This window comes from Phoenix dactylifera, unplaced genomic scaffold, assembly GCF_009389715.1.
Source record: "Phoenix dactylifera cultivar Barhee BC4 unplaced genomic scaffold, palm_55x_up_171113_PBpolish2nd_filt_p 000551F, whole genome shotgun sequence".
Taxonomy (NCBI): domain Eukaryota; kingdom Viridiplantae; phylum Streptophyta; class Magnoliopsida; order Arecales; family Arecaceae; genus Phoenix; species Phoenix dactylifera.
Genome location: NW_024067959.1, coordinates 301,146 through 319,947, shown reverse-complemented (window position 1 = coordinate 319,947; position 18,802 = coordinate 301,146).

Sequence of the window (18,802 nt, the reverse complement as noted above, 5' to 3'; positions counted from 1 at the left end):
TTGGACATACTCGGCCGCTGTGCGGGCCATACCCGCGGGGTCCCTGAGCAGCACAGGGAGGGTCACTGTCAGCATGTCCTGCCGCCTGCCAACGGCGATGGCCTGGTTAGTAGGTGGGTCATACCGAGGGTCCCTGAACCCATGGCGAGGCCAGGTCGGAGTCCGGGGTTGGGCGAGGCCTTGGTCGGAGTCGACTCGTGGCGCTGCCTTTGGTGGGGTTTAAGGAAATAGAGTTGCGCCTTCACTAACACCGGTTGGTTTTGGTATAATGGTAGCGCTTGATCCTGACATCCACTAAAAAGATAAGATCGGAATTTCATCACTCGTCCTTAGCCCAAAAACCATCATAGTGCATAAATATCCTAAGCCTAATCATATTAAAAATAATTAGATATTGGTCATAGGGTTTTCGAGCTCAATAGGCTCTTGAAAAGAAGCGACTGAAGGCCACTCCAGTGAGAACTTTAGTAATTGGTGATGTCTAGGCAAGTTTTATAACAGTGAAAACTGTTACGAAAATTGTGGTACTTAAGTGAGCCTCATGCACTACCACACACCCTGGGACTTACCTGGTCACTAGTTACTAGATCTTCTTAACTGGTATGCTCAAGTTTAATCTGAAAGGGAGATTAGGAGCTGTCTAATTTAGGAGAGAATTTTAGAAATTTTTACCTAGTAATTCTCCACGCAACTAGATTTAAGAAGCTACTAAACGTCACTTAATTCTATGACTAATAGAGTCAATTTGTTGTGCGGTGTTGGTTGTGGTCATCTATATCTAGCCCTTCTTTTCTCTTAGGATCTCGTTCATTTTAGGAGTCAAATCTAATGAATTGTTGATAGTGTATGCATGGTAGAAGGTCATTAAGGGGTAAGTTAACACCATTTTGATCCTGAGATTGACAGAACTTTTCATCACAACCAGCGAACTATAAGCGAACCGTCAATCTCTATAATGGGTGAACATATTAGAACTTTGAATGAGTTGTTCGCACCCGCATCCGCTAGTCCCCCTACTTGCATAGTGTTACCAATTAATAATGCAGCCCAATTCGAGATTCGGGCTGCAACAATAAACATGTTGCCCAAATTTCATGGGTTTGAGAGTGAACAACCGTATATTCATCTAAACAAATCTTTGACAATCTGTCAAACGTTTAGAAATCAAAACTTACATGAAGAGGGTATTAAATTAAAGTTGTTTCCCATGACTTTAAAGGATCGTGCTGCTGCATGGTTGTATTCTCTTGCTTCAAATTCCATCACATCATGGGAACAACTATCTAGGAAGTTCATGGCTAAGTTCTATCCCATGGTAAAGACTGAAAAAATTAAGGATGTCATCAGAACTTTTAGAGAAAAATATGAGGAGAAATTTTTCCAACTTTGAAAAAGATTCCATGATTTTTTGGTCAAGTGCCCGCACCATGGGCTTGACAAGGCTGATCTAGTACTTTTTTTTTACAAAGGATTACCTCCAGCACACAGGAACATGATTGAATCCATGCATAAGGGTAGATTCATGAACCAAACCCCGAATCAAGCCTATGAGCTTCTTATGGACTTAGCTGAAAATGCCCAAAATTGGAGTAGCTATGGTTAGGAGGTAGATAGAGATGATTATGGGTCTAGAGAACCAAGTACCTACGGAATAAAAACAAACCCAGAACTCAAGAATGTCATGTCCAATCTGGTGAATGGGGTGAACAACTTGAGCAAAAATTTGGATGCTTTCACTGTTTCCACTAATTCGAACTTACAAAAAGAGTTAAATCCCATCATGAAAGTGGAACATGAGCCACAGAGCTTATGTATCTTATGTAACAGTTCTGAGCATCTAGTGGAGTGTTGTTCTAGTTTACCCAATACTAAGGCCGAGTAGACAAATGCTCTAAATTCATATAATGTCTTTAAGAAACCCACTCCCAACTCATTCAGCCCAGTTTATCACCCTGATAATAGGTTTTACCCGAACTTCTCATACAGGCGGACTGAACCTATTCAGCATCAGGGTGGTCCACCAGGTTTTCAGAAGAACTTTTATAAGATAGGTCCATCACAGATGAACCAACCATTGGCTCCACCTATTCCTCCTTATAGTGCCCCTATCCCTCAGCAATATACATCATTGGAAGCCATAATGGCTAACATGATGAAGCAACAACAAGACTTCATCCAACAGCAACAACAAACCAATATGGCTCAAACCCAAACTAACCAATTCCATGCACAAGCAATTGCAAAACTTGAGGTTAGTCTAAGCCAAATAGCTAACTCTCTATGGGATAGGAAGAGAGGTGAATTACCCAGTCAGCCATTGCCTAAACCTAGTAGGTAACAGAATCAAGGGCCGAGAGGCCAGTTTTAGATTGACTCAAATGAAAACCCAACCCATGAAGTCCAGGCAATTACTACTTTATGGTATGGCAAGCAAGTGGACAACAAAGTCCAACTTTCTGTACAAGAAAAAGAAGAAAAGCATGAACCGAACCCCACTCGAAAAAAAGGACAAGAACAGGGAACACAAGGAATAGAGAAGAAACCAATAGAGATATACACACCCAAAGCTCCTTTTCCTAGTAGACTGCAAGACTCCAAGAAAAAATCTCAGTATGATGAAATCATGGAGGTTTTTAAAAATGTCCAAATAAATTTACCCTTTCTAGATGCCATCAAACAGATCCCCTCCTATACAAAATTTTTAAACAACCTCACCACGGTGAAAAGGAAAATCAGTATTCGTAGGCAAAAAGTGATGGCGGCATAAGCCTCATCTCTCATTCAACAACAGATTGCCCCAAAATACAAGGACTCTGGTTGCCCCACCGTTGAAATTAAAATAGGAGAAACCATCATTCGGAGAGCCTTCCTAGATTTAGGAGCTAGTGTAAACTTGTTACCCTATTCTGCGTACACAGAGTTGGATTTGGGAAAATTAAAACCCACCAATATCACTCTTTTGTTGGCAGATAGGACTGTAAAGTATCCCAAAGGAATTGTAGAGGATGTGATTGTAAAAGTCAATGAGTTTTACTACCCTGTGAATTTTGTAGTCCTTGAAACTGACCTAGTAAAAAATTTAGAAAGTCACATCCCGGTTGTTGCCCAAGGTGACAACCCAAGAGGGGGGGGGGGTGAATTAGGTCTTTTAAAAACTTTTCAACTACTTCTAATCTTTTAGAGTTAATTAAGCTAAGTTGTATGGATGCTTAGTGGAATTTAAACTTAGCAAGAGTATGATTCTAATCTAATCAACTATTAAGCAGCAGACTCAATAAAAGATTAGTCTAAGTTTGCCCAAGTATGCAATTCAATTGAATGAGACTTGATTAAGTAAATTGAATATGCTTGCAACTAAAGGATGCACGGAGAAGAGTTAAGCAAGCATAGTATCTAAGTAAGTAAGTGAGTGAGGAAGTCAGACAACAAAGAGCATCACAAACACAACAAAAGTATAGTGGTTCGGTGCATCCCAGCACCTACATCCACTCCCCAAGACCTCTTGGGAATTTCACTATAATCCCTCAGATTACAGCCGGTTGTTTTACAAGCTCACAACCCAACTTGTTGTTTTGCGAGATCACAACGAACTCGGTCGGTTTTCACAGGCTCACCGACTAGAACCTACCGATTGTTTTCACGGGCTCACAATCCAACCCAGTTGGTTTTCCCAAAGGCTCACCAACCACAACCTTACAACGATTGTTTTCCGGGTTCACAATAAACCCAGTTGGTTTTCCCCCAAAGGCTCACCAACCACAACCTTACAACGTTGGTTTTCCCTTTGGCTCACCAACAAACCTTAACACCGTTGGTTTTTCCTTTGGCTCACCAACAAACCTTAACACCGTTGGTTTTTCCTTTGGCTCACCAACAAACCTTAACCCCTTGATTCAATCCCTTGATTGAATCAAGTTACAAGATATTAGATAAAGAATTTAAAGCAAATACAAGCTTCTTAACTGAGCAAATATATCAAATATAAACAAATGGAGTAAAGAGAAGCTCTCAAACGAATTTTGAAGATGAAGGAACTCGGCTTCTTCTTTACTTGACCCTCTTCTGATTTGGCACGAGGTAGAGGATCATTGAGGCAGCACACGGATGGAGAGGAAGCTTTGGGATTCACTTGGATGCTCTTCTTCTCTCTATTTCGCTTTGGATGGCCCTTTTGTGCTTATGGGAGATTTCCCTTGTAATCTCTTTGAAAGAACTCTTCCCTAAATGTTCTCTCCCACTTCCATACACTCTTTCCTAGCTCTCCTCTTGATTTTATAGCTTTTGAGGGAGTGGAAACAAAAATCTAGCCATTAGAGACAAAAATAGAGTCGTTGGAATCAAGAAAAAACTAGCCGTTATGCCTTCCAGCGTGCTCGAGTCAACTCGGCTGAAGTAGGAGTCGACTCGGCTAAAACAGGAGTCGACCTGTGAATAGTAGTCTGCCGGCACTGTAGCTGGGAGTCGACTCCGCACTGTAGCACTGAAGTTGGAGTCGACTCGAGATCACTGTAGCGCTGAAAATCAACTCTCTGTCTTTCTGTTTGTTCTCAGTCGGAGTCGACTCGTAGAGTATCGGAGTCGACTCGAGCACTGTTTCTTGAAACTCTAGAGTGCTAGAGTCGACTCTAAACTTTCCGGAGTCGACTCGAGGACTATTCTTTTGAATTTTTCTTTAAATTTGCTCTTTCAACTTGAATCCTTTGAACTTGAAACTTGGACCAATGAAGTGAAGCTTTCTTCCAACTTTTTTTGAGAGCTTTTGAAGGCCTTCTTGTATTCTTCCAACTTACTATGTTCCTTGCAAAATAAATATCTTTCTCCTTGCAACACAAACATTAGTAATTATACTTCAAAGTTTTGTGATCATCAAAATCAATCTTTAAATCAATCTTTGGATCATCAGTCTCCCCCTTTTTGATGATGACAAAACTTGGAGTATATGCAATATAAAATATATTGTGTTCTAGAAGTAATGCATAGCTAAGTTGTTTGAAGTAGAAAATATATATCTTTAAAATATACTTCATGATAATGCTTTAGATTTAATCTTAACATAATCAACACATAAAGCATTATGAGCATATACTCAGATATTTCTCCCCCTTTTTGACAACATCAAAAAGGTTGTAAGATAATGAAACATTAAGCACAAAGATAATGGTACTCAAATATATTTTTTATAGTATTCTGATTTTCAGTTAATGCATGTCAAATTATTGCAAGAATATGAATCATATAACTCAAGGCAATAATGTCAGAATAAGATTAATTAGCATAGATCAGAGCCAATTAAGATGATTTCAGAGCAAATTATGATGAGAGCACATCGAATGTGATTCCAAGGATAGTTTTCAACTCAAGTGTAAGTGGAATCTTTCTTAAGTTAATTCAAGAAGTACCACAAATGATATTCAAGGAAAGCACGAATGGAAATCTAACCTCTCTTCAATAATAAGTATGAAAGCTTGTTCATTTAAGATCTTTTGCCCAATATATTAAGTATTTTAGCAACATGAGAGCAATTTAACTAATTTTCAGAGTATAAGAGCAATATATTAAGTATGATTGCAAAGTTCTTTTATGGTGTAAAAATATTGTGGCATAAATACCAAAACATGAATTCATGCAATTTATGATGTATCTTAGAGTATACATAAAATTCAAAGCTTTGAAGGTTCTTTTAAAGCTCTTTTAAAGACTTTATTCCTTTAAAAAGAAGCACATTTTGGTACATATAATAATGAATTGGCACAAAATTGAAGTTCTAAAGAATAAGCCAATAAGAACTCATTAGTGAATTCCAAAAATAGGTTTTCTAAGAGATACTCAAGAAAATTCAACACATTATTCTCCCCCTTTTTCATTAAGTTAGAGACTCTTAAGATGAACTGTTGAATTGAAATTTGGTTCATGATTTATGCATAAGATATATTAACCAAATAACAAGCCTCAAGGTGTATCATAAAGATTTTCAAATTTAGATTTCAGATGATATATATTGGAGAGTATTAGGATCACTTTTCATTTAGTATTCTTTCTTTCTCCTTTAGTTATAGATTTATGCGATTAAGTTCCATAAGATCTCTCCTTCTGAAATTTTATTTCTCCCCCTCAATTGATCATTCCATTTAAGAGTTTAGAATTTGAAGATAATGTTCAATAAAATTGTCAATCTCAAAGAAAAATATATTTTCTATAAGTTTCAGCTTATTTTCATAAGACTCAATGTTTGAGATAAGACAACCTTTGTAGAACTCATTTCAAGGTATAAACTTATTATATAATTAAAGCAAGTCTTGCAATATAAGGAGGTTCATCAAAATCAATCCATAAAAATCAAGGTATGCATCAAATTAAAGTAATTTTTAGGATAAGATACTGAATATCTAAAGCTCCCCCTCAAAAGATGCGTTCTTCGTAATCATTCTTTTCTATTGTTGAATTTCAGATTTTAATGATAAACGTGAATAAAACTGAAATTCTATGATATCGAGAATGTAGAGTAATCTAGCATTATTCAAAATTTGTAGCAATTACTCTTTCTAATCCTTCAAGAACAAGTTATGCTTTCTCTTAATCTTAGAGAAAATGTATAGAAATATTAATCAGAAAATGATTCATTTGAAGCTCAGTTTCTTTCAAAAGCATTTACATTTTTTTTTTTTTAAAAAATCATTTGAGTGAGCTGAAATATTTCTAGCTTTAAGATCATTCACTCTATATATATATTCTGATGGAAGTCTTTAAGAATGTAGGAGAGAAAAACATATAGATGATCATTGAGGTATATATATTTATAGAACTCAATTTCTTAATCATAGTTTTTCAGCAATGTATACATGAAACACAATAAATCTTTTTAATATCAAAGTAAAATCATATATTTAGGAATTTTTGTTTGCAATCAAGATCATCGAAAGACACATCATTTGGACCAATATTAGTACACTTTGAAGATAAGAAATGATATGTTTAGGATGCGTATCGGAGCAATCAACCAAGGTATCAAAATTAATTCTATTTTTCTTAAATTAAGATTTTATTTAGAAATCATATTGAGTTTAAGCTTTTATACAAAATCAGATTCTGAATTTCATAAAGATTTTCAATAGAGGCTTTCAAAGTCATAATTTGAGATATGTATCTTCCACATTGTAGCTCATCTTAAATCATTACGATTGAAAACACATATTTCAAACATATAAGAGCATATTCAGAATATTTGTATTTATGTTGAGTTTTGGTATGAATTAGAACATTATATACCAAAGTTAAGCAAGTTGAAGGATAAAACAAACTCAATTCATTTTGCCTAAATAGAGATATCCTTCTCTTCTCCTTTTTACAAATTTATTCACCTTTCAGATTTTAACGTTGATTGTGAACGACAAATCTGAAATTTCTTTTCAATAATACCAAACAAAAAAAAATTATGTAGTATTCCAAACATTCAATCAAATTATCCAAGCATGAAGCATTACAAAATATTGAGAACCCATAATTCAAGACATCATGCCACATGCAAAATATATTATGTGTTAAGTCATGCATTAAAATAATAAGAACAAGCATGTCAAGGATCAAAATCAATTCTTTTCAAATAAACTCCCCCTATTTAAATATAATCTTGCATTGATTTCATCCTTAAATTCTGTTTTCAAGTGATTAAAAAAAAATTGACTTGATTCTTCTTATATACTTTCATTAACTTTGTCTTTCATTTTTACTTTCTTATGCTCTATACTCTATTTGCTCCCTATCCGATTCATGAGTGAAGGAAAAGATCAGATGGAAAGGACTGGTGGAGTTGGGAAGGGGCACGAGGTACTACCACTAGCCTCCCTCTTGTGTCGTCCCTAATATGCCCTACACCGAATAGTTGGGTCAAATAGTGCCGGGTACTACCACTAGCCTCCCCATTGGCACCATCCCTATGATGAGCAATATAGAAAGGTTAAAATGTTCACTTCAAACTCTCCCTGTTTAAGTGTAATTAATTACGGATTTTATCCCTTTCACAAGTCTCATAAATGTGCCAAATATATTATGCTTGTTTTGCTTTTCCTTAAGATTGAAGTATTTGCCGTTACTTAGATTTTACTTCTCTTGAATAATATCCATTTTCTTTTCTTTATCTCTCTCTCTTTTTGTTATTCTCAAGTAATTTACGTGAAAGAGCAGAATAAAGAAATAATCTTATGTATCATATAGATGTATATCATGCAAACAATATTTTCATTGTGCTCAAGGATTCATAACTTCTCACAAGTTATTTTAAATCAAAATTTTAAGCATTTACTTGTGTATTTCATGGTTATGATATAGGCAAAGAAATATTTTAGTTTGAGCAAACCATGAAACAATTTCTAAAAGCATAAGTCAATTAATGCATATATAGACATGATATCTAGAAATTAATATTTAAAGATTTTAATCATGCCACAATAAGATTTAAGTTATTGACTTTGCTTAGCTAATTTATGAGAGAGGTATCTAAAATTACCGATTCATTCTGCATTCTTCAAGTCAAATACCTACTAGATTTCTTATGTATGAACTTTTGGCTGAAGAAGGTCCTCTCTCTTGTTTGCATGTGAATGTTTATTGTATCTTACATGGAGATATCCTTCAAGTTGAGATCTCTCATTTTCTTGCCCAAGGATCCTGCATTATTAACAAAATTCTTTTCTTTCTTGAAGAAAAGTCATTAGTTTCTTCAAGATACAAAACATTCATATAGCATATTTCTTAACTGGGTGACTCAATCATAAGATATGACAATAATTGAATGTTGAGTCACTTTACTCAAGAGATTGCCTAAATATAAGCAAACACATGTCACTTGAACTTAAGAGATAGTTTCATTAACCAAGAAGGTTCAAGGACAAGCGTGTGAAGCAATAGGAAGATTTATCAAGGTCAAATTAATTTTTTATTTTCAGAATCAATTTAGCTTAGATTCTATTTGCTTAAGATAATTATCAATAAGACATGTTAGCTAAGTTTTAATCAATTTATCTTAAACAGTTGTTTCTATCAAAATTCATATTATGAATCATTAGAGTTAGATTGAAGTCTTGCACAAGGGCACATAATGAGCATACAATCTGGTCTACTAGCTGTATGATAAAATAATTATTCTATCATGCTTCAATACAGCTTTAAAATAATAGATCTACTTTGCTCATCCTTTTCAAATTTTACAAGATGGGGTCATAGACATACCTTCTTCATGCCAATCTTCTATAAGAGTTTTCTTGTGGACTAACTTTGGTCAATGAAGATCTCCTTTCTTGTTTGTCTTAATTTGGAGTTTGAGAAAGAAAATGTTAATTCATTCATTATACATATTTCAAACTCACTTTGCATGAGCTTAGTAAAATCTCCATATAAATTTTCATCAGTAGAACAAAAATGATGCCATCAATGTGTGCTTTGAGCAAGCAAGATATCACAGATTCATCTTTTTAATGTATAGATTTATCATTATTACTTTTTATCAAAAAGTTACTCAAGCTTTTATATATCATGCTTTTGATGCTTGTTCCAAATCACATATTGCTTTATCATATATGTAATGAGTGTTTTTAAATAAGGTGGTTATTTTACATAGATCTTTTCTAATGAAATAACCACATAGGAGTGCATTCTACACATTTATTTGACAGAATTAAAGTTCATAAAGCAAGCAAATGATAATGGTGATCTTTACTTCTAATCATGCAAGAATCTTATCAAGATCTATTTCATCTTTTCTTGATTTAGTTTTTTAGTAGTCATCAATTTTTCTTCATTAAGTGCATTTCTGAAAAATCCAATTTGGTTCTAATTATTAACAAGTTTTTTTTTCAGATTGTTATATGTAAAAGATTAACCATATACATATATAATTTGATTTTAGTATTTTGATAATAAATCATTAGTCTCATAAAGAATAAAATGAATTGATACTTCTACAACTAGAATCTTTTCATGAATGTTCTATATGCATTGCTTGATGAATGATATCCAAGGATAGAGATATCTTTATCAGATTTGGCATTATTTTCATAAGAACATATCAAGCATAACGTGTATGACTGAAAAATATGAAAGATATGCAATGGTTCATTTTCCATTTTTCAGAAGATCAAAAGGAGTTTTCATCAAAAATAGATCTAATAGAAATCATATGTATGACAAGCAGTGATGATAGCTTTTAAAAAATATTTAAGTAGATGACTATCATACACAATTGTCTTTTTCATTTCTTCAAGAGTTCTATTAACCCTATTTTACTTAAGGTGTCCTTGGTGCTGAAATAATTAATTTCTGTATAAACTTTATCAGAATTTTGGTTTTCAACACTGTGCCATGATACTCTTTATCTTCACAGTTTGGAAATCTTTATCATTTGAAACACTTTTACAAGATTTAGTAAATACAGAAAATATTTCAATTTTATTTGCCAAGAACAAATCCAATGTAAGCTTTTAAAAACTTAGTGATGGAAACAACATCTTTAGATTTAGAAATTAATTTTTGTTTATTTTCTTAGTTAGCATGCATAGCAAACTTTGACCTTTCAGAAGATAATCTAAGTAAGCCAATGGCAAGGTCTTTTGAGATTAAGTACATACTAGCATGAGTTGATTTTATATGCCAAAGATGGTTTCTTTAATCTTGGTATTCATAGTGCATATATTCAAAAGCACACCAAGTACACATTATCATATCTATGATCAATAAACAATAATGCCATGGATAAAAACTCTCAATCAAGCATATAGAGAATTCATAGAGTTATTCTTAATAAATTGATTAATCATTTAGCAACTTATCCAATAGTGAGTAAAGTATACTATAAAATGAAGTGATTTGATTATATTTCCAAAAGTATTTTCTATATCACAAAATTGATCAATACTTGCAATTCATATTTTAATCAAATACTAAAGCAAAAATAATGATGAGATGCAAGGATTACTGATTTCATTATTATTATTATTATTATTTTTATTTAAAATTTTTTTTCATAAGTATGTTTTAAGTTTCATTTTTTGACGTGTGTCTAGAACACCCATTTGTATGAATCTATTTATTCCATGGGTATCTTGGCACATCTATGTCTACATCCTCATATTTTCATTTTGGGTACCCAAGCTTGCTTGGGTCCTTGAGAGTTAGGACATATGGTTCCTTTTGGAACCCAGATTTGTTTAATTGTAATAACTTTACCACTTGATTTAATTATGTTAGAACGATAGGTAAAGTTGTTATGCCCATTCTTTTCATGTTTGAAATAAGTTATCTTATTTAATGGTTTGCTTGGTGAATTGATAACCTTTTTCTCTAGAGATTTATTATTAAGTAAAGGAGTCAAGCCAAATTTTGATTTATCATAAGCAACATATTGGCTTTCAAACATTATTTTTAATCTTTCTGAACTTACAGTGAATTTGTTAATAAAAGATTTTAATTGGTTAATTTCTTCACTTAAGTTTTGATTTTTTTTAATTAAATTCTGATTTTTCTGAATCAATTGTTCTGAATTTAACCTTAAGCTTTCATTTTCAGAATTTAGTTTGTCATATATTTCAGCAATAAAATTTTTTTCTTTTGAGATTTCGAGATTTAGCTTTTTAAGATTTTTATTTTTGATAGTTAATTTTCTACATTCACTATACAAATCATGAAAAGCATTTAATAGTTCATCATAAGAATATTCTTCATGAAATTCATTAGATTTAGATTCTACTTTATCTTCTAGTGCCATAAAACATAAGTTAGTTACCTCTTGTAGTTCATTGTTGCTTCTAGCTTTCAATTTCTCGCTTGACTCTTCCTTGGTCAAGACTTTCTTGCTTTTTATCTTTTTCTTCCTTTCTTCTTGCTTCCTCTTCTTCCTTGTCTTTAGGAAGCTTTTGAATCTTTCGGTGTTTGGGAATGGATCCTTGTTTCCATCACCGGACTCTTTGTTTTTTGAACTAATCTGCCTCAGAGTCGACTCGAGCCTTGTTGGAGTCGACTCGGCTAACTTGGGAGTCGACTCGGAAATACTTGGAGTCGACTCGTTCACAGGGTCTTCAAGACTGTGTCTCTGCCTTTCAGACTGTTCTTCTCTAGGAGTCGACTCGGACAAACTGGGAGTCGACTCAGCTACTGTGGAGGATTCTGCAATCTCATTGTTAGTACGCAATTGAAGCACATGTGAGCTAATCTGAGATTTATCATAAATAATTATTAAAGTATCCCAAATTTCTTTAGCAGATAAGCATGCAGAAATCTTATGAAATATAGATTCATGGATAGCACAATATAGAAAGTTCATAGCGTTAGCATTCAATTGTGCTAAGTCTTTTTCATTGACATTTTGAGAGAGTGTGTGAGGTCCATCTATAATGATATTCCATATTTTATAGTTTTGTGATTGAACAAAAATTTTCATTCTAGCTTTCCATTGAATATAATAAGTTCTATCAAACAGTGGAGGTCTGTTTATGGAAAGTCCCTCGGCAAATAATATGTTATGTGGAGTTGTCATAATCTTTAGCTCTAGTCGGTTAAGACTATAATTAATAAAAAAGAGCACCTGCTCTGATACCACTTGTTGCCCAAGGTGACAACCCAAGAGGGGGGGGGGGTGAATTGGGTCTTTTAAAAACTTTTCAACTACTTCTAATCTTTTAGAGTTAATTAAGCTAAGTTGTATGGATGCTTAGTGGAATTTAAACTTAGCAAGAGTATGATTCTAATCTAAACAACTATTAAGCAGCGGACTCAATAAAAGATTAGTCTAAGTTTGCCCAAGTATGCAATTCAATTGAATGAGACTTGATTAAGTAAATTGAATATGCTTGCAACTAAAGGATGCACGGAGAAGAGTTAAGCAAGCATAGTATCTAAGTAAGCAAGTGAGTGAGGAAGTCAGACAACAAAGAGCATCACAAACACAACAAAAGTATAGTAGTTCGGTGTATCCCAGCACCTACATCCACTCCCCAAGACCTCTTGGAAATTTCACTATAATCCCTCAGATTACAGCCGGTTGTTTTACAAGCTCACAACCTAACTTGTTGTTTTGCGAGATCACAACGAACTCGGTCGGTTTTCACAGGCTCACCGACTAGAACCTACCGATTGTTTTCACGGGCTCACAATCCAACCCAGTTGGTTTTCCCAAAGGCTCACCAACCACAACCTTACAACGATTGTTTTCCGGGTTCACAATAAACCCAGTTGGTTTTCCCCCAAAGGCTCACCAACCACAACCTTACAACGTTGGTTTTCCCTTTGGCTCACCAACAAACCTTAACACCGTTGGTTTTTCCTTTGGCTCACCAACAAACCTTAACACCGTTGGTTTTTCCTTTGGCTCACCAACAAACCTTAACCCCTTGATTCAATTCCTTGATTGAATCAAGTTACAAGATATTAGATAAAGAATTTAAAGCAAATACAAGCTTCTTAACTAAGCAAATATATCAAATATAAACAAATGGAGTAAAGAGAAGCTCTCAAACGAATTTTGAAGATGAAGGAACTCGGCTTCTTCTTTACTTGACCCTCTTCTGATTTGGCACGAGGTAGAGAATCATTGAGGCAGCACACGGATGGAGAGGAAGCTTTGGGATTCACTTGGATGCTCTTCTTCTCTCTATTTCACTTTGGATGGCCCTTTTGTGCTTATGGGAGATTTTCCTTGTAATCTCTTTGAAAGAACTCTTCCCTAAATGTTCTCTCCCACTTCCATACACTCTTTCCTAGCTCTCCTCTTGATTTTATAGCTTTTGAGGGAGTGGAAACAAAAATCTAGCCGTTAGAGACAAAAATAGAGCCGTTGGAATCAAGAAAAAACTAGCCGTTATGCCTCCCAGCGTGCTCGAGTCGACTCGGCTGAAGTAGGAGTCGACTCGGCTGAAACAGGAGTCGACCTGTGAATAGTAGTCTGCCGGCACTGTAGCTGGTAGTCGACTCCGCACTGTAGCACTGAAGTTGGAGTCGACTCGAAATCACTGTAGCGCTGAAAATCAACTCTCTGTCTTTTTGTTTGTTCTCAGTCGGAGTCGACTCGTAAAGTATCGGAGTCGACTCGAGCACTGTTTCTTGAAACTCTAGAGTGCCAGAGTCGACTCTAAACTTTCCGGAGTCGACTCGAGGACTATTCTTTTGAATTTTTCTTTAAATTTGCTCCTTCAACTTGAATTCTTTGAACTTGAAACTTGGGCCAATGAAGTGAAGCTTTCTTCCAACTTTTTTTGAGAGCTTTTGAAGGCCTTCTTGTATTCTTCCAACTTACTATGTTCCTTGCAAAATAAATATCTTTCTCCTTGCAACACAAACATTAGTAATTATACTTCAAAGTTTTGTGATCATCAAAATCAATCTTTAAATCAATCTTTGGATCATCACCGGTGATCCTAGGTAGACCATTTTTGGTCACTTCAAATGCTATGATCAGTTGCCGAAATGAAATAATGACTCTAGCCTTTGGGAACATGACTGTCCAGCTCAATATTTTTCACAGTAGTAGTCAGTCAACTGAGATGGAGGATTTAGAAGAAATTCACATGATCGAGAACATAATTAGCAGTTCTTTTGAAGAGTCAAGTTATTCTGATCCATTAGAAAGATGCTTGGCTAATTTCGGTTAAGATTGTGAATCAAGTCAGGAGGTTAATGCATTATTAGATTTCATTCCTGTGATGGACACTAGCAGATGGGCTACCAAGTTCGAACCATGCCTATTTCGGAATCTCAGCTAGTGCCATCGAATGTCAAACCTCCCCAGCTAGAACTTAAAGACCTTCCCGAAAACTTGAAGTATGCATTTCTTGGAGACAACAAGACCTTACCTGTTATAATTGTAACGAATCTGACTAAAGAACAGGAAGAGAAGTTGTTAAGTATCCTTCGGAAGAATCAAGAAGCTATCGGTTGGTCTATAACTAATATCAAGGTGATTAGTCCTTCTCTGGTCCAACATAAGATCCATCTAGAAGAGGATGCAAAAATCTCTAGAGAACCACAAAGGCGACTTAATCCAGTCTTGAAGGACATAGTTCGAGCCGAGGTCATCAAGCTTTTAGATGTAGGGATTATATATCCTATTTCTGATAGTCAGTGGGTAAGCCCAGTTCAAGTCGTACCCAAGAAGTCTGGCATCATTGTAGTAAAACATGATCATAATGAGTTAGTCCCTACTCGAATCCAAACGGGATGGCGAGTATGCATCGACTACAGGAAGCTTAATGCCATGACTAGAAAAGACCACTTTTCTCTATCCTTCATTGATCAAATGCTCGAACGTCTAGCTGGCCACTCTCATTACTATTTTCTCGATGGTTATTCTAAATATAACCAAGTTCCTATCGCACGTGAGGATAAAAAAAAAACCACGTTCACCTATCCTTATGGCACTTTTGCCTATCGTCACATGCCTTTTGGGCTATGCAATGCACCGGCTACATTCCAGCAGTGTATGATGAGTATTTTCTCCGATATGGTAAAAAAATTTTTAGAAGTTTTCATGGATGACTTTTCTGTATTTGGATCCAATTTTGATGAATGTCTGCACCACTTGACACTTGTTGTAAAATGCTGTAAAGAGAAAAACTTAGTTCTTATTTGGGAGAAGTGTCATTTTATGATAGAATCAGGTATTGTTTTAGGACACATTGTGTCACAAAGGAAAATTAAGGTGGATAAGGCCAAAGTAGAATTAATTGCTAAATTGCCACCTCCCAAGACTATTAGGAAAATTCGATCATTTTTAGGGCATGCGGGTTTTTACCGCCGCTTTATCAAAGATTTTAGCAAAATATCGAAACCCTTATGTGATTTGTTGGCCAAAGATGCTATTTTCAATTTTTTGCTAACTTGTGTAGCTTCTTTCGAAAGACTAAAGTCTGAATTGACTTTAGCACCCATCATAAGGTCTCCTGATTGGAGTCATCCTTTTGAAATCATGTGTGATGCATCTGATTATGCCATAGGTGCCATCTTGGGTCAGCGAGTGGAGAAGCTTCCCCATGTTATTCATTATGCGAGCAAAACTCTGAATGACGCCCAACTCAACTATTCCACCACTGAAAAAGAATTATTGGCGGTTGTTTTTGCTCTAGATAAATTTCGTCCCTATCTGATAGGATCTAAGGTTCTTGTTTATTCTGATCATGCCGCCCTTAAGTACCTTCTCACAAAGAAGGATGCCAAGGCAAGGCTCATTCGTTAGATCCTATTGCTCCAGAAATTTGATCTCAAAATTCGAGATAAAAAAGGATCTGAAAATGTAGTGGCTGACCACTTGTCCAAATTGATTGTTGAGTCATCTGCAGAATTCTTACCTGTATCCGAAACTTTTTCGGATGAACAACTAATGATGATGTTCCATACCAATGTTCCATGGTATGCTGACATAGTCAACTACCTCGTTACTGAACAAATGCCCAGCTCTTGGACCAAGCAGGAGCAATTTCATTTCCTAGCTCATGTGAAGTGGTATTTTTGGGATGAGCCATACTTATTCAAATACTGCCCTGATCAGATCATCCGACGGTATATCCCTGAATACGAACAAAGGAAAGTCCTTTCTTTTTATCATGACCACGCTTGTCGTGGTCATTTCAGTGTGTTGCCCAAGATGACAAGCCAAGAGGGGGGGGGGGTGAATTGGTTTCTCTTAATTTTTACTATCTTACTTATGTCAATTGATGAGTTAGTGGAATTTAACAAAGCACAATACAAACACACAAGAAGTATAGTGGTTCGGTGCTCTCCTAAGCACCTACGTCCACTCCCCAAGCGACCCCTTGGAAATTCACTATAATCCCGTGGATTACAGTTGGATTGTTTTCCGGGCTCACAATCCAAAAATCTTTACACTTTGGTTTTCCGGGATCACCAAAAACCTATGTTGGTTTTACGGGCTCACCAACGAACCTATGTTGGTTTTCCGGGCTCACCAACGAACCTTTACAATTGGTTTTACGGGTTCACCAATAAACCTACACCGTTGGTTTTGCGGGCTTACCAACAAACCTTTACAAGGTGATTAATAAAAGAAGTAAGAAGATTTAAGCTCCTAGATGAGCAAATATAACAATTATAATCTACAAAGAAGAGTTTAGAGAATAGTTATCGCTTGATGAGACTTCTCTCTTCTATGTCAAGGATGCTTCACTCTTCAAGGGTGGATGGAGCTCTTAATGACTCTTGGAATCTGCTCAACCACTTTCTTTTAACTCTTGAATGAAGCACTTGGATGAAAAAGATTAGGACACTTGTCTTTCTTGTGTACTCTTTGATATTTTGCAAAAGGATGTTTTCTCTGATGAATAGTGCCACTTTAAATAGTTTCCTTCATCCATTGGACAAGCCCCAATGGTTAGAATTCAAAAACTAACCGTTACTCACTGTTGGAAGGTCAAAAAGTACTTCTGCAGAACTAGCCGTTATGCTTCTGCCCGTGTTTGGGTCGACTCAACTTTTACTGGGGTCGACCCAACTTTCACTTGGGTCGACTCAACCTTTCCTTGGGTCGACCCTCTCAGAACCACAGAACCTTGCATTTCAGCCTTCCTTCACTTGAGTCGACTCAACATCTTTTTGGGTCGACTCAAGGTTCAGTTGGGTCGACTCAACTTCCACTTGGGTCGACCCTCTCAGGGTTTCCAGAGAACCTATTTTGAATGTCATTGCCTTTGGGTCGACCCTCTCAGTGTTTGAGTCGACCCTCTCAGTGTTTGGGTCGACTCAAGTTTGGGTCGACTCAACTTCCTCTTGGGTCGACCCTCTCAGTGTTTCCAGAGAACTGTTTTCTTGAGGCTTGAGAGGCTTGAGGTTTGGGTCGACCCATCCTTTCCTTGGGTCAACCCAACTACTGTTCATCCGTGCCATTTTTGCAGAAGTGTGCCAGATGCTTTCTTGATGTGCCGGGGTCGACCCAATCAACCTTGGGGTCGACTCAATCCACACTTTGCTGCAACTCAAGGTTAGATTCATCCATATAAACAATGAAATGCATCTTTATCTTATTATACGAATTGTACTGAGAGTAACAGACTTATAAATGATGTATCGAATTAACTTGTAACATACTCTTGATTATTGTATTAATCATCAAAATACCACTATCATCCTCAATCTCCCCCTTTTTGATGATTACAAAATATAGAGTATGAGCCTATTGATACTTATCTTAAAATTAGTTTTAAAAGGGCTCAAGTTGCTGAATTTCAGCTTTTCAAATTTGAGAGTGAAGTCTCCCCCTATTTCATCCAAATGTTTCCAATTTGACTTTTTGAATTACTCCCCCTTTCTTTTATATTTCATTAAAGATGAAACTTCAAAAATTTGAGATAAAGCATGAGTTTCAGATTATGTATCGAGGTGTGAAAGGTATGTGCCAAATTCTGAAATTCTATGTGCCAAATTCTGAAATTCAATATAAATTTTAGATTTGATCATTTTTATTGTTACAAATTGCCCCTCCTTAAATGTATATGCTTTCCTATTATAATTTTCAACTTGTTTGTCAACTTATTTCTCTTTTCTTGCTCAACTTATTTCTCTTTCCTTACTTCTCCCCCTTTTTGTTATCATCAAATAGGTGCATGGGAATAGACACAATAATTAACAAACATTTCAACTTCATAGATCAAAATGGAACATTGTAGTACAATAATGCCAAAACAAAAACAAATACAATGTTCCTCAATCAAAGTTCAAAGTACATGATCAACACAAAATACATATGAGAACTAGATATATATCCTAGGCTCTAATCAGAAATGCTAATATCAGCCTAGGGGGTATCTAATGG